A 21,767-nucleotide genomic window follows, 5' to 3' on the forward strand; every position below is an offset into this window, starting at 1 on the left:
CAGCCCATTGTCCTCTTCTTGACGAGTGAGTTGTAGCATGTAAACAAGGCATACACTCTTCAACTCTCTCTTCATTTTCTTCATAGACACCAAGGTTAAATCATGGCTGCAATTTCCATCCAAACATAGCTCTTTGGCTTCGTGCATAAACCACATTTTCATGTGCTTCAAATCCATTAAAAACCTACCCAAAGTGTGCAACCAATCACATCGAAGCACCACATCAATGGGCCCCATGTCAAGCACAATCAAACGGGCATCATAGGCATAATCGAAAGACAAAGAAATCCTTGTTGTAACCCAACTCTTGCTCAGCTCATGCTATCCATTTGCAACTTCCACTTTTAGAGGCTTCATCATCTCTATTGAGCATAGTTTCAAAGAATTTATTGATTTAGAGTTCACAAAACTATGTGTGCTCCCTAAATCAACAAGTATGTGAATGGATATGCCCCCAATCTTCCCCACAAGCCTCAAAGTGTTGGAACCTTTGCATCTCGCTTTATCTTTTGTGAAATGGCACATAGCATGGCTGTCCTTTCTGTGGTTTCAACTTCTACCCAATCCTCTCCACCCGGATCAAATGGAAACTCTTGAGAAGGATCAAGAGTAGGCTCTTCTATCACCTCATTTGCACAATCTTGAAATTCAGCCTCATCCATATAATCCAATGGTGCCTCTTCATCTTCAACCACCTCAAAGATCATGTTAGCTCTTACCTCCTTTGCCTTGCAAATCTTTTTATGCCCCGAACTCCATTTCTCATTGCAAAGGAAGCAAACCCCTTTCTTCCTTTTATGATCCATCTCTGCGTCTTGTGACACTTGCTTAATCACTTTGCCTTGAAGGGAAAAGGATTTAGCATTACTCTTGAGAGGATGTTTGGCCATAGAACCACTCCATTTCACATTCCTTGGCTATACATACACATTAGGATATTGTTGTATAGGAGTAGAAGTTGGAGTGAAGCTTATACGAGGTACATAAGGTGTTGATGAAGAGGTAGAAGTTGGCCATTTTACTACATTTGGACTGAAAGTAGATGGCTTAGTTGACCCCGTATTCCATCTATTTGCAACACCCACCTTATACTTAGATTCAAATACCTCCACATAATACATGGCATCTTGCAAAATTTAAGGTCTTTGAGCCTTCACATCAGCTCCAAGTGATGATTGCAATCCATGTATGTAATTCATTCCCTCAACAAACATGGAAAGCTTCCTAAATTTGTTACTATACTCCTTGACGAAACTTCCCTTTTGATCCAAATCATACCATTGTCCCACCAATTGAGCTCGTTCCAATGGAGATGTGAAGTTTTGAAACATGGCATCCTTGAATTCCTCCTAAGTGTCAAAATGCATACCCTCATGTTGAGTAAATCACCACCATGAATGGGCATAAGCTTCCAAATGCAACACGGCAAATTGTACTTTGTCTTTCTCTTCATAGGGATACAATGCAAAGTACATCTCCATCTTGCTAATCCATTCCTCCAATTCTTCAGTGGGCTGTGTTCACCCCTTTGAACTTGGGAAGTGTAATCTTGTCCTTCACATCTTTGACCCTTGGTGACTTCAATGTAGAACGGCCATGGGTAGTGTGTGGTATATCCATCTCCCACTCACATTGTACACACCCCTTTAAGCCCCCCATGGGATCCAAAACTATGGGCTACTTTCCAAGCCTAGAACCAAAAACATGCCCACTTTGATGGTCTCTTGAAGGCATATTTGACTTTCCTTGCATACCACCAAGATTCCCATGTGGATTTGGTGCATGGTCAAACCTGTCCACACCCCTTTCTACACCTAAAATCTGGTCTTCAAGAGTTGCAAACCTTTCATCCATCTTGTCCACCATTTGATGCATCAACTTGGAATTCTCATTGCCTTGACGCACAATCTCACTACTAATGTAGAGAACCTCCTTTTGGGCATCTCTTTGTGCATCCTTAATTGCATCAGTGAGAGCAATCCTTAACATATCCAAAGTGATGTTCCCCAATGAGATTTGATCATGTCCACTAGTGTGCACCGGTATTCCTTCATTCACTATTTTCCCACTAATTTCATGTAGAGGTACCCTTTCTTGTTGCATTGTTTGAGTTTTGCCCATGTTCAACAATGGAATGTGGTGCCACATTTTGACCATGTGGATCCTCACCCAATGGAGCATCACCCACATGTACCATGTCATCACGAACCACCTCATTGGCATCATCTTGAACTTGGTTCTCTTCCCACGGGCACTTGTGCTTGATCTTTCAATGGCCTTCCATGATTTCCCATGCTACCAAGTGGTTAGTATAGAAAACGGCAATCAAATTGGGAGTTCTTTAGTTTGTCGCATTCATCTTGAGATAAGGGAAACACTCCTATCACCCTGAATCGCCACTTTGAGCACCCCATATACCTCTCTATTTTGACTTTTAGATGAAAGTCAACTATGTGAGGTTGACCATCCAAACGGTAACGGAATCGAAAACTTGTTGGCTCATTTGGAAGCTCTTAGGTAGTGCTCTTAAGATATGTAAACACCTTGAAAGGCTCATTTGGAAGCTCTTAGGTAGTGCTCTTAAGATATGTAAACACCTTGAAAGGCTCATTTGGAAGCTCTTAGTAGGTAGTGCTCTTAAGCTATGTAAACACCTTGAATTCAGTCTGAACTTTTTTTTTTCATTTTCCCGAAACTTTTGGCTTTCCGTGTTCTAGGAAAACCATTGGATTTTTGAAATTTTTTGACCATTCGTATTCTTATGCGTTCAGGATCAATTAAAATTTTTAAAAAATTCTTAAAAATTAGACAAAGGTTATTTTAAATTTTGGAAAAAAGTGGGGTTGGTGTTTGGCATGTGGTGTGTCATTCGGGCGTCCGTGACCATTCAAATTCCTTTAAAAATATATTTTTTGACCCAAAAAATTAGAAAATCCATTAAAATTATAAGTTTTCATTGGATTTGAGAATTGTCAGGCGGAATCGGAAATTTCATGAACGATGAGATTCTCATGAGAAACTAGAAATATTCTAGAAATTATTTTTAAAAATCCTAGAAATTGATATTTTTAAATATCAATGGTATTTTGGCAAATCTAATTGCTAAACATTTTCTCGAAAAATATAGGTTTGGAATGCCATAAGATAGGTTTGGTGGAATTCAAAATTATTGTATTTTGAGGCCTTATAAAATTAGGGAAAATTAGAAAAAATCATGATAATTCTTTTTCTCAAGAATTTAATATTTTTGAGGGTTATTTAGTGTTGAAGTACGTGTTCACGTGCTGACATTAGATAGATGCGGGTTATTTGCATATTATTAATATGATTGTACCTTGTATTAGTAGTTATTTCGGTTTGGATTAATTCTAAAAGGGTATTAACCCAAGGCACCTATTGATGTCAGTCTTAAGAACATCGATCTTGATGCATCGAGGGATTTCTTGCGTGATTTGCAAGAAATGCTGACCAAAGCTCAAGATTCTATCAGGAGTGCTCAGGATAGGGCATGGTTCTATGCTGATAGAGGATGCTCAACTTGGTCTTTTGAACCAGGAGCGTTGGTTTATTTAAAAGTTCCTAAAGATTCTCAGACTTTGTCAAAAGAAAAATGCTCAAAGTTATTGTGGTTCATTTCGATTTATACATTGGATTGGCACGATTGCGTATGAACTTAAACTATCTCCACATGTTAGAGTTCTTCCAGTCTTTCATATCAATAGATTGAAAGGGAAACTGGGAGAGGTGAGGATAACATAGTTACTCCTCAAGAACTCGTTGAAGTCAAAGAATTATCCTATGTTCCACATGAACGTGATAAGGTACTTGAATTCAAGAAAAGAAAACTTTGTAGTTGACTAATCCCTGAGGTTAAAATTAGGTGGAAAGATAGGAAAATAGAGGATTGGACTTGGGAGTCAGTTGAGATTCAGCGCAGTTCTCCTTCTTTTCATTGCAAGAGTGCAATGTTTTAAGAGAGGGAAAGTATGTTATATGCACATTATGTGTGCATATACTAGGAGGCTTACCCATATTAGGCTTGTGAGCATGGGAGCATTGGAACAAGCTCTAGTGGAGCATGGGTTAGGACTAACCTTAAGGGTTAAGGTTAGGGTCAGGCATCCAAGGGTCACACATGGGAAATGGAGAGTCAAGAGTCACTTGAGGGCCCTCCTATATAATATTGGCATGGGGCACACTCAAGGGAAGCCAAGGCTATGTTATCTTGAGGCTTAGGCTATGGTCTCTTGATGTTAGCTTGAGGCTAGGTTATGTTATGCTCTCTTGTGTAGAGGATCATAACTACTCACCTACCATTTCACACTATAGCTACATGCTATTGGATTGGAGTTATACCTCTTGATGGTATGGGACATCAAGGTAAAGATATAATGTATTTTGTTATATTTCATGTGTGCATCCCTTGGGCTCGGTGGTGGTCGGGTGGATGAGTTTATGCCTGATTTATACATGTTTATGCATAACAATTATCTAGAGAGATCTTAGGGTTTTAACACCGAGGTACCCTCACAAGCATACTAGATGCTACGAATTAAAATGAGAGTACAAGTAAGGTGTTTGTGGATGTAACTTTAAAAAAAGAAGGTAGGAGCACTTATAATGTGTTTAGCATGACTCATGTTATTTTTATATTGTTAATCCCATTTTGGATTAACAAATATGTTCCTCCATTTGAGGACATTAATAAGTGTCATGCAAAGGCACTATAAAAGTTGTACATTATAAGATATTAGCCACCCAAGGCCTTAGTTAAGTAAGTTTTGGGCACCCAAGTGTGAATAAGGACCAATTGTATATAAGGCATTTTCTCATAATGAATGGACACAATCCCCCTTTTGCACTATTGAGGGCTCTTTCTTTTGTCTTGAGAGAGAGATTGAGAGAGAGCATTCTAGCACTTGTGCCTCCTCTATACTTGTATGTTGCATGCTTGTGTTGAGGAGTAAGAGAGAATGATTGCCTTATGTGGTGGTGTGAATGACTCTACGCAGCGACAGCATGGAGGTGGAGCTTGGAGACCTCAAGGGACACAAGTTCGAAGCATTAGTAAGTGCCCTACGATAATTGTGTTCTACTACTCTTCCCTAAGGTGAATGCGTTAAGTTCCCTCTTGGAGGTGTGGTAGCCCATAACATTTTTGGCATCGCTGCCAGGGAAACACCTTTGTTTCTTCCATCCTCTTTGAGTTTCAGTTCCCATTACATAAGATTCATCATTGCCTTTGTATTCTGGTAGTGCATTGTGCAGAAAATGAATGGATAAGATTTGCGTGGAAGTGAAAAATTGTGAGAAATTGGTTGTTTTTGTTGTGTATTTGTGTGGTGGAGTGGTCTTGGAAGAGGGCTCCACAATTTTTGCTAGTCAATTTTAATGTTTGCATCACCAGAATCGTTAACATGAACAAGCAGGGTGATGTTTTGTTTTTCTTGCTTTTTAAAAATTTACAAAAATTATAAAAATAAGGAGCCATTGATTGTGTCTTGAACTTGTATTGCATTCCTTTTGTGTGGCACAATCATCTTGGAAGCATTTGGAGGATAAGGATTTTGCACCCAAATTCATCTTAGTCGACGACGTGGGAATTTTCCACATGAAAATGCAGGAGACCATTTAACAACGTGAAATGTTTTCTGCAACTCCATGGCGTGAAACACTCCCGGTATCAATGTCACCAATTAGCGCCGTAATTCATGGAATTACCTTGCCAAAAATAGGTAGCCTTATCTCGACACCTCTGACACTGGGGTCTGACAAAATTAAGAATCGTGAATTAGGAGAAAACGTTCACGATATAAACTATTTCAAAGTATTTCACGACGTGAACCATTAATTTCACGGTGTGAACTGTTTCGGAGCCCTTTACGATGTGAACCATTTTCATTTCATGACGCGAACCATTTGCATTTCACGACGTGAAACCTTTTCCCTTCATGGCGTGAACTGTTTCTGCAATTTCATGCCTTCATCAAATCTAACTCACGAATCTAGTATTGTCGAATTAAGGTTAAGGAATTTCTTGAGACCAGTAAAAATCATAACAAGGTAACGTGGATTTCTAAGTCCAAGGCAAAAATTTTAAACATGTGAAAGTGCAAAAAATCGTTCACGACGTGAACAGTTTTCTGACATTTCACATTGTGAACTGTTCTCTACTACAATCTCATAACCTCAAAAATGAGTCAACAGTATCTGACCAAAATTTGATTAGGGCAGCAAAATAGCTTATCAAATCATATTCACATGCACTTGAGGTCTGGAAAGCTCATCGGAGACGACCTCACTCCTGATAATAATGCATCAAATCACCGAGGATCTTCCTATCAAAAGAGTGTGGGTTGAGGCCACTCAGTAAAGCACTCATCAATTGATTATCTTAAGGAATCTAACCACCATCAAAACTAGTAGTGAAGAATCCATGGAAGAAGGGTTGCAATACTCTAGGTTTGGGGAGAAGAGGAGAAACCACCCTCCACTACCAGATCCAACGGTATCATTGATATAGATTTTTTGGTCTCCAAACCAACAATGATGAAGATGCGTAATCTGTGGGCATGGGTCCGTCAACCAACGTTGGACTTGATCCAAGGCATTGATCCAAGGCAAGAAGTGTGAGGTCCCTCTCCCTCCGCGGTGTCCATGCCGGTGGGGGCGGAAGCGGCGTCGGCCTCCCGTGCAGGGCGGGGATCCACACTCAAGGCCTCACCCACGGATGTCTGGGACGAGAGGCTAGCCCAGGCGGTCCCTCTGAGACCGGGCCTGGAAGACTCCCCTCGCCCGGAAGGCATGAGCGATTCCACCATGGGAAAAATCTTCTAACGGGGAATTACTCTAACGAGTCAAAGTCTTAACTAGCTAAACTGATCTGACCGAACCTGAAGTCACATAGTCAAATCAAGAAGAGACTTGCACTTGGTCTATGGAATCACCGCTTTTTTCCTCATTTACGAGGCACAGTCGCCCGCTGATCCCCTCCCATAGAACAAGGTCTTCTCATGATTTAAACTAATTAACGTAACTAATCGTATCTAGTTGTTTCTCAGGAATCCTTCGATCTAACCTAACCCCATCCGGCCCATGGGTTTTAGCCAACCACCCGGACCACTGTATTAGTGGGATTCCTTTATAAAGATTTGGTTGTTTTTGCCCTGGTACCGAGGAAAAGAGTTCCCAGGTCCCCTAGCCGGCAGTTCATGCAAAAATTAAGGTAGGCATACCACGTACACACCCAATATGAAATTACCATTTATAACAGATTTGACCGGCTTTAAAAAAATCCTTCAATAGAAATCATAATATTTCTGATCATCATTTTCCAAAATTCCAAGTCCATTGTATTACAATAATATCCTCTGGACTCTCCGTAGACCAGCTGGCCAACCAACGAGATCCAGTATCAAAATTTGGTTCCCAAAAATCTTTCCTTTTAGTCCATTCGAAATCTTCCTCGACGTACACATGGGTGTCCTAGCAACCGCGAGCCCGTGCGTCACCTAGTCAGAACCCTCTAGGATCCTCCTTAGGTGTCCTAGCACTTCACTCAGGGACCGCTTCATCGATCCTCGCCCATCGTACCGAAAGCGCACCATTTTAACCGTATGGAGGCTGGTCAAGACCTCGGCAGGCTTTGCCCCCGCGAGCGACGTCCCTTGACGACTCCCCGCTGCCAGCAACAACGAACCTCCTCTTAGAAAAACATAAGCCAAATGCTTCCTCCAGCATTCTGGCGTAAAATAGTCCTTTGAATTAAAAAAATAGATGTTTCAAAAAAATGCAAGTAAATTTTCAATTTGATATTGGTTCCAAAAACCCTTTTTTCATAATTCCCAGTTTCATAATGAGGATCCTTGATCTCTCATTGGGGTAATCTACCCATCATTCAGTTTGATTGTCCAACTAGATTCTTGGTGAGTTCGATGTGTCAGGAAAAACTAGTTTAGTTCCGGTAGTCTATTCTTTGTGATTAGAAACTGGAATTGGTCACGAAGTTTCTACTTGATTCAGATCGAGAGATGGACAAGTAGGTTTACTGTCCATCCCTCTCGTAGTAGTCTAACCAAATTTATTCGGTTTAGTTCTACAAGGATTCCCTTCAGATAAACATCTAGATTTGGGTAAATATCCATTTAGTGATTTTACCAATTAAAATATCCAAAGATATTCCTTCTATCACATAATTTCTCAACCTTAATTCATTAGGTAGAATTATGGTGGAAATTCATCTTTTGACACTAAAATTTAATTCAAATCCATCTTTTCTTAATCATCATAAAAATTCTTCTTTTTAACTAAATATCATACCTTTTTTTTTAATAAACTTGAAATCCCTCTTTTTCTCATTTTAATGAGTGTAATCCAATTATCATGGGAATTTCTCTTTTACCATAAATTAAATCTATTTAAAATTCTTCTTAAAAATTACATAAAAATATCCATTAATTCCATTAAGCTAAAAACTCTACTTTTCTCATTTAAATATTTGAATTCCAATATGGTGGGAATTCCTCTTTCATCATTTAAACTTCTCTATGTAAAAAGATAAATTTAACTAAATTTTCTCTTAAAATTTAAATAAAAATCTCCATTAATTCCTTTACACTAGGAATTACACTTTTCTCATTTAAATATTTGAATTCTAATATGGTGGGAATTGCTCTTTCCTCATTTAAATATTTGAATTCCAATATGGTGGGAATTGCTCTTTCATCATTTAAACTTATCTATACAAAAAGATAAATTTAACTAAAATCCTTCTTTAAATAAAATATACATTATTTTAGCATCCCAATTTTTCTCTTACTTCATTGGAATACATGGATTTCCATTGTCATGGGGATTACTCTTTTAATATAAAAATGAATTACTAGAAAGTCTTCTTTTTTCTAATTTTTATGCATAAACATAAAAATTAATTTTTCCATGATTATAATGAGAATCATTCAATTAATCAATCCTAGAATATGGTAGGAAGTCCTCTTTTTATATTATGAATGAAAATGATTTATGTGTTAATTTTTCAGAAATTTTACCATAGCTCCGCTGCTGTTATTACTCATAAAGTTTAGTAATATCATATGATAGAATAACCATTAATTGGATCAATATCCAATTATGGACTTGTTTATGAATGAAAATGATTTATGTGTTAATTTTTCAGAAATTTTACCATAGCTCCGCTGCTGCTATTACTCATAAAGTTTAGTAATATCATATGATAGAATAACCATCAATTGGATCAATATCCAATTATGGACTTGTTTCCTAATTTTTCCATGAATTAAATAGCATAAAAACATTAAAAAGTCACTTATTTGGCCTCAATTTGACAAGCATAGAAATTACTTTTAGATTAGAGAATTGCTTCATGAGAAGCTTCATTTAAATGTAGAATAGGTCATAGGAATGACCATTCTGTGGGGGAGAGAGAGAAATTGTTAAAAAAAATATTATAATTTAAGCATAAATGAAAATTTATGTGTTTCATCACTACAATTCATTAAAGAACTTCAATTGTATTAAAAAACCATTCAATTGAATGCTTCTCAAGCTTGAGAGGGGTTGAGAAGAGAAACATTTGGAGATTTTTTTTAAAAAAAGACCATAAACCACACTTTACCTCCTAGATTGCTTGATTCTTTAATCAAAGTAGAGGCCCCCAACCAATCAATTGGTTTGGTATGTTGATGAAGACTCCAAGGAAGATTGAAGAGAGAGAGAAGATCCAATCTCTTCAATTTGTAGAGGATTTTTAGAGGATAATAGAAAATAAGCTTATCTTAGAGTATTACCAGCATAGTTTAGTTCACAGATAAGAATACAAAAGAATGAGGGTCTATTTATAGGTGAAGGAGGCCACTAACTGAGTCCAACTGAGTTCTAGAATTTTCCAGCTTCAGTTTGGCTGAATTTGGACAAGATTTAGACCAGTTTGGCTCCCTTTTTGATTTGGTTTGATCCAGTAGATAGGAGAGATAAAAATATCCTATTATTTTTTAGTTTAAAACTCATCCACAGATGTGAAATAGGTGCCTCCTTGAAGGGCCCCCTTCTCCTAACCAATGTGTCAAAAATGAATGATTACTCCAAAATATCTCATTTTTTTATTAATACTTCATAATTTTTAACTAATAAATCTAGTACTCAGTCAACTCTTCATCTTATGTGGGCATTTACTCATTTTTGGACCATAATCCAAAATTTTTAGAAAATCTTGACCCTTAGGCTAAGGTCTTCTAAATCATTTTTTATTAATTCCAATTGCACCTTGGAAAATCTATTTTGATTTTCTGTTTCAAGGAAACATTTTTTTGATATTTGTAAAATTTATTTATCCAAAAATATCCCAATATTGATTTACCACTCTCTAGAAATTTTTATCTCACTAGGCCAAACAAGGAAAAATAATATTTTCTTGTATTCAGAAACATAGAATGAGAACAAGGGATTGAAGTAGAGGCTTATTTGTTATTCAGGCTAAGGAAGAATCTTACAAGAAGTACCTATCCAACCTTCAAATTAGAGGCTGTCAAACACTAGCACCACCACCCGAATATGAGAAGAGACATGAAAAGCGTAGCCAGGACTGGTCAAGTATTCTTCTTAACCTCAAAGGGAGTAGAATTAGATCTAAAAAGGATTGAGGTAGAACGGCATCTACAAGAATTAAGCTTAAGGAAACAAGAGCTCGATACTCGAAGGGCTAGAGCCAAACAAAAGGAGATGGGAAGTGTAAACTTACTTCAATCGGGGTAAAGAGCTGGAAATGGTCATGGACAGGAGTGAGGGAGAAATTCCAAACTTAGAACCCATTAATGAAGAGCCTAGAGTGGAGGAAGGATTTGTAACCCTAGATGAAGGGGATAATTTACCAAGAGAAGCGGGTGAAGTGGAAGACTGCGTGTACACCAAAAAGGACATCGAGCAGATGATCAATCATGTGATGAGCCATTCCATAATGAAGTGGCCAAACCGTCCCAGACCAAAAATGCCTAGAAGAGCCAACATAGGAAGAGGACGAGGTCTAGGTATGGGGGAGTAGTTCCTCAAAGACCAAGGGCAGATCCAACCATAGATCTTCATGTGGCCACAAGGACGGATTTGTGGAATATGGTTAAGGAAATGGGCCGAGGAATGGTCAGGGAACTGGGCACTGCTCTAGAATCCTGACCCTCCCAAATGAAGCCACATATCATTTCAAAGCTCGTTCAAATATTCTCTAGGGATGGGGATCCTATTCAACATGTAGAGATCTTTGATTCCACATGTGAAACCTGCAGGCTAGTAAGTGATGTAACAATGATTCATGCTTTCTCACTAACCCTAGAAGGCAAAGTGCATCAAAACCCTCAAACCTGAAGATAAGGTTAATTTCACACGGCTCAAGAATGTGTTTGTGCCCATCTTTGCTAGAAGTGGTGATAGATGGAGTCCAGTGGCACAGCTACATAACATCAAACAAAAGGAAATGGAGTCAATGCGAGACTGTGTCTCGACTAAAGCACTTAATTCAAGGTCCAAACTACGAGAAAGGCTGACTGTTGATCAGTTATGCCCTACTTTTGAAGAGGAGTTAGAGACATGCATAGTATTGATTGAAGAACCATCAAAAGATATGGATATGGTGCGTGAAGTAGAACTCAATGGTGAGTACTATGAGGAAGATGTGGAGATTGCACTAGAATTCTATGTCCTATAGAATAACATGCGAGTACCTGTGTTTCAAACTATGGTACAGTGGAAGGGTAAGGACATAAACTCAAACATGAGGAGAGGACTGCTACAATGTTTTGGTTACGGTGAACCGCATCGAATCGCTGAATGTCCAAACAAGAATGTGGTTCATATGCACCAACCCCAACAATTGATTGCTCCACCCAATGACATGGCAGTACTTACTTGTACTAAATGTGGGGTTGATCATTTGCCTAGAAATATCACACCACTCAATGTCCTGACATGAGCCCAAGCCCAATTGGGGGACAAAGGGAAGAACCCAACAGATGCAACCACTTCCAGAACTAGCCAGAGAAGGGGGGTGAAAAAAGTGGGTAAGAGTGACACCAAGGTCACAATCCAAGATGAATCTGAAGAAGATACGATCAACACCGGATCCACCCAATCAAAAGAAGAAAGGGATTAAGCGACTATGGAATACTTAGTTCCAAGCTTGAGCATTGCAGTGCAAGAACGTTTGACGGAAAATGCATTAGCTGAAAGGCTAATCGATTTAGAGAAGCTTGATGAAACCAGACTAATTGCATCGCATAGACTTATGGTGGAAAAACTACGAAGAAAACATTGGTTTGACAATAACTTAAAACAAAAAGAACTAGAAACGGGGGACCTTGTCCTCATGTATGGTGTAGGGAGCACCAGAAAAAAGTAACTCAAGTACAGAGGTCTAGGACCCTTCCGAGTGTCCGAGATCACACCTTAGGGATCGGTTAGAATTAAGATAATTGAGGGCATACAAATGGAGGGTTACATCAATGGGAGCAAACTTAGAAAATATTTTGGACCACTAACCCAAAAGATGCTCTTGCAAAAACATCTTTTAAAATAATGAAAGGAGCTCGCAAAAGAAAAAATCCAGAAAACTCAAGAAGAGGCTAAGGCAAGGGAGGCCAAACCCAAACAAATACTCCAGAAGAGAATGTTACATGTGAACATGGCTTCACTAACTCTCCTAGACGAAGATGAACTGAACATTGAGCCAGCATGACTCTCTACTACGAATCAATGTCATGCAACAAGCATTGCATTGATAGATACAAGATTAAGTCATAACCTGATCTCATATGAGACATGGGTAGCCTTAGATAAACCGCACCTTGAAACAACCAATGCACAAGTAACAGTGTACACTTGACAACTACAAAAGCTGAGGGATTTCTAAATGTTAATGTTTCCATCAGAAATAATTCCTTGGTTGGAAAGGTGTTTGTCATGCCTGCAAGTTCGATGGAGGAGGAAATGATCCTAGGACAATCTTGGATTTGCACGAGTAATTGTAATATCCAATCCAATGGGAGAAGAGGACAGCACTGCTGAACGAGGGCAACAATGTCATTTTCATACCGTTATATGGAGCCCAATAAACACAGGGAAGTAGGCCATGATTGAGGATATAGAACCACCAAGCACGGTGACATTAGCTTAGGAAGCAAAAAAGGCATCAATTCCGTAATCCCTATGCAAAAAGTAGCCCAAGTCATAGGGTACACAGTAGTGGGTGCCTAAGGGTCAACTTGGAAAAACCAGCTCTACAAGGATGAGAAGGATGTCAATAAGGAATCAACAAGAAAGGTTCAAAAGAGGAGACAAGGGACACACCCACTTCTTTCTTCTTTTGTGAGTGAAACTGCCACCCATGCACTATGTAGCCTACTTTCCTTCATTTCCATGAGGTGCTACATCCACTAGTTAACTGATTCCTCAGGGTTGAGCCTTTTGGTCATGGCTAATCTAAGTCTTGGTACCACATACTCCATTGGAACTACTACTTCTAAGCCATAGACAAAAGAAAATGGGGTGAATCCAATGCTTACCTTATATGCTATACGGAATGCCCACAGTGCAGAGTACAACTTCTCATCCCAGTGTGTTCTATTTTGATTGACTATCTTTGTTAGAGGATCCGCTTTAGCACTTGATTTGTAGACTCTACTTGGCCATTTGCCTCCGTAGATAGTTGATTTTTTTGTGCAGGATCATGTGCTACTGAGTCAGTTTCTACATCACTTCATTGATGAAGTGTCCGAACTTAGCAACTCCACTAGACATCCAAACCTCATCATGATGTTCTCGTACAAAAACTTGGCTATGGAAAAGTTGGCACGAGAATGTATTTGTTACATGTCCTTCTTGCTAAGGGTTTAAATGGTCCCACAAAATCCATTCCCACTTCTAAAAGGGTTCAAGTGGTAGGATTGGCTAATGAGGCATCCGATCAACACAAATGATGGCTATCCGATCCGATGACACACATCACATTTCTTGGCATGATCCCATGCATCTTTAAGTACGGTGGGACACCATAAGTCTGCTTGCAAGACTTTTCTGCCCGTTGTTTCTCCAAAGTAGTGTTCGCGTGACACTCGATGTGCTTCTGTGAGCACGGTTGTTTGTTCATGGTCTGGCACATATCTACGGACCACCTGGTCAATGCCTTTTTTGTACAGATGTTAATCTAATTCTAGGATTAACAAGAGCTACCGCCATTATCTTACATCAAGGATCCACGGTAGATACACCAAACGGTCATACATTCAAGATATGAAGCAATAGTGTCCAAAGCTACAACTTGGACGAGCGCCTGTAATGGTGTGACTGAGTATTTATGGCGATTCCCACTTTAAGAGCGAGTAGTAGCAAGATAGGATGAAGTCCTAAGTGATGTACTTCATGGATATATTATGAGAGTAGTCATTGTAATAGCATTAGGCCTCTTATGAGCCTAAGTGCCCGGCTGGCCACAGTTTAAGTGAGTGTGAACACTTAGGGCCATGTATATAAGTGAATTTCTCTCATAATACAATATACTCTCCCATTGTGCAATTGAGTCTTGCTCTTGCTAATCTCTCTCCCTAATGCATGCTAGTGAGTGTGTGTGAGTGAAGTGAGGTGAGAGGAGGGACGAGGACTCCTAGTGCAACGCGGTGGTGTGACAACACTCGTGGGAGATGCGGTGGAATTGCTTGTCAAGGAGTTGTAGAGCTTAGAGACTTCAAGGGTTACGAGCTCAGCCATTGGAAAGAACCTCATGACAGTTGCGGTTCACCAGGTAATCTCTTTTTGGATGTGTTTCAAAGAGGGTTAGGGTGAGCCATAACATTTTTGGCGTCGTTAGTCATTCCTTGGCTTTTTCCATCGTTTTGCCTCTAATCTATGCATAATCCATTGCCCATTATCTTGATTAATAGTTTTCCATGAAAAAGATGTGGATTTGATGGTGATTTGTATCAGATCTAGTGTAGAATAGCTCTCTTTTTTGTTTTTGAAAAGAATGCTTTTTGCTTAATTTTTAGATTAATTTGTCAATTTTGTTGTTGTTTTTATGGTTTTTCATGTTCTTAGGTCTTGCACATAGTTTGTATTAGGCTTAGTTTGCATCCATTGCATCAAACAATGCAAGAGAATGCATTTCTTAGTGAATGTTAGCTCTTTTTAATTTAAGCATGGAACTAAGATCATTAATTTTAGTTTAATTGTGTGTTTTTTGTTGAAATTGTTTGGATTAGAGTGTTAGAAAGCATTAGGAGTGGCTTAATCCTCCAAAAAATTTCTTAAAACCATAAAAAAACCCTTGAATTTGACTAATTTCTCTTAATGGATTGGTTTTTGTCATTAAGGGTGATTAATCTTGTTCAAGAGGCTAAAAAATTTAGAAAATGTGTTAATTAGGGTCTAAATTGATCATATGAGTAGTCAAAATTGGGATTTTTGAGTGTTTTGAGAGCATCTAGATGCATCAAAACACCTAATCATATCATTTTTTTGATCAATTGGAGAAATTTGACTCTCTTTCCTTAAATTTGCCTTAAAAGAGGAGACTATAATTAAGAGTCTAATTAATCTCCTAATTTAGATTAATTTACACAATTGTTGATGCACAAAGATTAGGTTTTCCTTGCTCTATCCAATGATGTGCTCAATTGTGTGAATTAATTAGAGATTAATGGTTAGTTAGAGTCCTTGATTAGTGTAAAAGAGGAAAAGATTAGTGAAAGGATTAATCTTGGATTAATCTTTAATCACTTTTTTACACAACTCATTAAGGCTAATGAGCATTCAATGAGTAGATGCTCATGAGTTGTCAAATTTGTCCATTTTGGGAGTCATTTATGAAGGGTATAAGGGGTGTCATTAAAAAGTTGACTTTTTTGATTCCCACTTACTTTTTTGGAAAAATGCCATACCCCTTTCATTTTAAATTCAAAAATATTCCCCCCCAAAAAGAAAAATTTGTATTTCCCACTAGACTCCCAAAAAAATCAAATTTAATTTTCTGTAGAGTCCGGTTCACAGCGTGAAATACTGAGGTGTTTCACGGCGTGAAAGCCTAAGGTTTCACATGAAAAAAAAAATTCGTGGAGTCCGGTTCACACCGTGAAACACGGCGTGAAAGCCTAAGGTTTCATGTGAAAAAAACGAATTTAATATTCCGTGAAGTCCGGTTCACGGCGTGAACCATTTTTTGCACTTTCACGTGAAAAAAAATCAAATTTAATATTCCATGGAGTCCGATTCATGGCATGAAACACTCAGTGTTTCACGGCGTGAAAGCCTAAGGTTTCACGCGGGAAAAAAAAATCGAATTTAATATTCCATGAATTTCGCGGAGTTCACTACGTGGACCATTTTCTGCACTTTCACACAAAAAAATTAAATCAAATTTAATATTTCGTGGAGTCCGGTTCACAGTGTGAAAAGTGGTCCGTTGGCCAAAAAAAAACTCTGGAAAACATCCCTGTTTGGAGGCCCGTATCTCCTAAACCATATATCCGATGAAGGCGCTCTAGGGCTCATCAGAAAGCTGACAACGAGATCTTCGACTTTGGACTCGGTCGTCTTTAGTCAAAATCGACCATTTTGGCCTCCGACCAGCAGCCTCAAAATTTGACCCGAAAATCAAGATTAAAAACAGCCCCAAAAAAAACCACGAAAAATCATTAAAAAAAACAGCGCAAAAACGACGACAAGCCATATTCGGGCTACTTATTGAGGGTCTAAACAATAAAATCATGAACGATTCAAGGAAACAAAGTTGTAGTACTCCAAAATTACTACAACTCCCTCATACAGAGTTTTTCAAAATTCCTTTTGGAACACCCTCAAAAACGTGTTGCGAAACAGGGAAAAAATTCTCAAAAAAAAATTCATCTTGAGGCAGTGATGGAAAATAGGTTTTAGGACCTCCTCTTCCATCTGGAAAGTTCCTAGCATATGTTTTTTTCAGAAAAATATCTCAGGTCGTTCACGTGAGTAGCGCCTAAGCTAATTAGGTCAAATGGACACCCGTTTGATCCAACGAAGAGTACGCCAAGCCTCTTGAGGCTGTAAAACGGGCTGTGGGAAAGTATAAAAAGCACAAAAAAAAACTGTGATTGCTCATTAAGAAGCATTTAGGCACTCTAACATGGCCACGATAAAGGGAGTGCCATGGATCACACAAGGACTAAACCCATTGGCTAACATCTTCGAGCCATTGAGATCTATGCCGCCAATTCACCTCCCCATGCCATTGGCCATGCCTATGACAAGCGTGTCATCAGGTTTTACACCCCCTATGACTTCGATCCCACCGAGCTTTGGTCCCTTGCCTGACATTCTTGCAAATCCTATAAGTACCAACCCTTTCCTAGATGCCCACACCTTGGACATACTGACTAGTCTAGGAAGGGGGGTGGCCCAAGGACTCTGAGTCTCTTCCAACAAGAGCACTCACATACGGCCTTAATGATTCATACAGAAATACGGCCATACAAATTTCCAAAATTATGGGCAAATACGACGGAACAACCGACCCTGTTCAATTCATTCAAATGTTTGAACAGAGATGTGAAGCCTTTGGAAATCCCAACTGCCCCACTAAGGTACATGCGTTGAGCTTATGCTTAGAGGGAAAAGCTAGTCGATGGTTCATCACATTGATGTCGAAGATCAAGACCAACTTCAAAACCTTTAAATTAGCCTTTATGTATGGCTTTTCTAGACAAGGTGATCGATGGAGTGCAGAAGCAGAACTCTATTCAATTGAGCGTCAACCAAATGAATCCATTAGAGATTTTATCCTTTGGATTAAACTCTTGGACTCACGTTGTGAGTTATGGGAAAAATTAAATGATGTTCAATTGAGGAGATGTTTCATGATGGGCTTGAAGAATAACAACTTACACAACTTGATCATTGTATCCAATCCGAAAACATTCAATCAATGTTGCAAAGAAGCAATATGTTTAGATGACAATATTCTAGAAGGTGAGCATGCTACGAGGTGTTCCTCTAAACCAAGTGAAGCAATGGCAAAAGAAAGATTGATCTCAGAATTGACATTCCCAGAATTTTATACAGCCTTGCTTAAAACCTTACAGCAGCAAACATCTCTAAGAAAGGATGAAAACCTTCAAAACCAAACATCCTTAATGCCTCTAAAAGTGAGGAACGAAATGCCTTGTGTTGAATGCAATCACTACGACCATCCCAATCCTCATTGTGCAATCAAGGCTACCCCTTGAAGATGAGGGCATCGGTCTCGAGGGCCCATAGTGTACCCCAGAGTCCTACCAACATCTATCAAGGCGATAGATTCCTCAAAGGTCTTTTTCTGAAGCTTTTAGACACCAGTGTTCACCCCATGGAAACCAAGGCATCGGCCCCAAGGTGCTAAGACAACCCCAAGTCCTACCAAGCATTCCACATGGCTGTGGACACGTCATGTCTCAATTTACTTTGTATATATTTTTTTAGAGTATAATTTTTATAAATTTTTATTACTCCTAGCACCTAGCTCATATCTGATAAAAAACAGGAGAGGGATGTAACACACACAAGAGAAGCAAACCCTAATCCATAATCATCAACCATAAAGAAGGAGAGAAGCCATAGTAACCATCTCTCTCACACACACAAAGGAGAACACAACATAGTGTTATGTCCACACTACAAAGTAAACCTAGTGTAATGTCCACACCACACATGACCAGCTGGACGCGGTCATAAACACACCACACGATATCTATCTACCATACTGTCACTCTGTCAGCACCCATGTGCTATCCTCCAGCTGTATACGAGCTTGATATTTCAACACTCCCCCTCAAGCTCGACATGTCCATCTCTAGGACTCCCAATCGAGTACGGAAATACTCGAACTTATCCTTACCAAGTGCTTTGGTAAAGATATCTGCAACCTGCTCATCTGTCTGCACATATGTCAAATCAACATGCCCATCTAGCACCTTCTCTCTGATGAAATGATAGTGGACCTCAATATGTTTGGTCCTGGCATGATAAACTGGGTTGCTAGCAAGCTGAATACTACTCATGTTGTCACAATGAATGACAACTCTCATATCACTCTGTAACCTGACATCATCTAGCAACTTCTTCAACCACATAGCCTCACATGCAGCTATGGCTGCTCCACGATACTCTGCCTCTGTGGTAGATAAAGCAACTGTAGGTTGCTTTTTACTGCTCCAACTCACAGCTCCACTACCAAGGCTGAAAACATAGCCACTGGTAGATCTCCTGTCATATGCACTACCGGCCCAATCTGCATCTGTATATCCATAGACATGCATGTCTTTTCCTGCCTCATAGAAAAGACCATAATGCGCGGTAGTTTTGACATATCTCAGAATCCGTCTCACAGCATCCAAGTGAGGTTTACGAGGACTCTGCATAAACTGACTCACCAAACCAACTGCATAACTGATATCTGGCCTCGTAATGGTCATGTAGATAAGACTACCAACCATTTTCCTGTACATGGTGGTATCATCAAGCTCATCACCCAAATCAGCCCTAAGCTTCATGTTTTGCTCTAATGGTGTTAACATTGGTTTGCATGCTGTCATACCATACTTTGCCAGCATGTCAAGTGCATATTGCCTTTGCACCAACCATATACCCTTGCCTGTTCTAATCACCTCAATGCCAAGAAAGAACCTCAAATCACCAAGGTCTTTCATATCAAACTCTTTGCATAAAGAGGCCTTAACCTCATCAATGCCTTTCCCACAATCACCTGTAATAATCAAATCATCAACATAAATGACTATTATCACGATACCATCATGTGTCTTCTTCACATAAAGTGAAGAGTCTGCATTTCCAACCACAAATCCAATACTGACAAGATATCTGCTGATCTTGTCACTCCAAGCACGAGGTGCTTGCTTCAAACCATAAAGTGCTTTCTTTAACCTGCAAACGAAAGTAGGATATTTTGGATGTACATATCCTTCTGGCTGTTCCATGTACACCTCTTCTTGTAGATCACCATTCAAGAAAGCATTCTTTACATCCATTTGATGTAAAGCCCAACCTTTTTGTGCTGCTAATGCAATGATAGACCTCACTGTAGCCATCTTAGCCACTGGGCTGAAAGTTTCATCATAATCAAGACCATAAGTTTGTGCATATCCTTTAGCGACCAGCCTTGCCTTATGTCTCTCTAGGCTGCCATCTGACTTGCACTTTACCTTATACACCCATTTGCATCCAATTGCATTCTTTCCTTTAGGTAACTCAGCCAATTCCCATGTATCATTTTTGTCCAAAGCATCCATCTCTTCATCCATGGCTTTCTGCCATACATGCTCTCCAATAGCCTCTGAATAGCATGTAGGTTCCACATGCTTTACCATAGATGTCATGTATGCATAATGCATAGCAAAATCTCTATATGTCAATCTTTCCACTGGATATCTGACTCTCTAGGATCTCCGCAATGCATGCGGGTCACTCTGTACACCTGTAACTCTGGCATGTGGTGGCACATATCTGTCCTGCCTAGCACCCGGGGTGCGTACAACAGGTATCCCGAGCTCCTCATCCAAACTCTCTAAGCTAGAAGACTCATAACCTGTGATCCCAATTCCCTCGACTTTCTTCTTGCCTTTATCCATAGCACTACTCCCAGTGCTCACACTCTCATGTCTCAGACGTCCTGACCATGGACGTACACTGCTACTACTCTCAGCTTCTGCTGCTGCTGGCCCAGACATAGTAGTAGAACTAGAACTTGCTTGTGATGGCAAGTTCACAGGCACATTCGCCTCAAGTGTGTCAATGACTCCCTCATCTTTGGCTTTATACCAACTAGCAAGCTCATCGAATACAACATCTCGTGAGATGACTACTTGTCTAGTTTGAGGGTTATAGCATTTGTAAGCCTTTCGATCCTGTGCATATCCAACAAAGACACATTTCTCTGCTTTAGGATCCAACTTCCGTCTTCTTTCATCAGGCACATGAACATAAGCTACACATCCAAAGACTTTCAAATGTCCAATATCTGGCCTGTAACCTGTAAGCCGCATCTCAGGCGTGCTTCCATGAATGGCTGCTGTAGGTGATTTGTTCAGGATATACACTGCAGTAGCACATGCTTCTGCCCAATAGTAATCTGGCATGCTCTTTTCATTGAGCATTGCCCTTGCCACTTCACATATGACACGATTCTTTCTCTCAGCCACACCATTCTGCTGAGGTGTATACCTGCATGTCAACTGTCTTCTTATCCCATGCTTCCGCAAGAAATGCTCAAATGCTTTTGAGGTGTATTCACCACCTCCATCTGTTCTCAGACACTTAATCCAACAGCCATATTGTTTTTCTACAAGAGCTTTGAAATCCATCAATTTTTCCAGCACTTCACCCTTCTCTCTCAAAAAATATATCCATGTCATCCTGCTGAAGTCATCTATAAATGTCACATAGTATAGACTTCCTTTGATAGATGGGTTTTGTGCTGGGTCCCATACATCACTGTGCACTATTTCAAGTGGTCTATTACTCATGTTTCCTTCTCTAGGAAACCTCAACCTTGCCTGCTTCCCAAACTGACAGGCTTCACAAACATGCATATGACCATCATATTTGAATCGAGGCAATCCACTGACAATGCCCCTTGTTTGCATGTTCTTTAATCTCTGTATATTGACATGTCCAATCCGCTTGTGCCACATGTCAATGTCCTGCACAATCCCATTGCTCTTTGAAAACATGGCTGAGCTCAATTC

This window comes from Cibotium barometz, chromosome 46 (genome assembly GCF_041138505.1).
Source record: "Cibotium barometz isolate CiBa-2024 chromosome 46, ASM4113850v1, whole genome shotgun sequence".
NCBI lineage: Eukaryota > Viridiplantae > Streptophyta > Polypodiopsida > Cyatheales > Cibotiaceae > Cibotium > Cibotium barometz.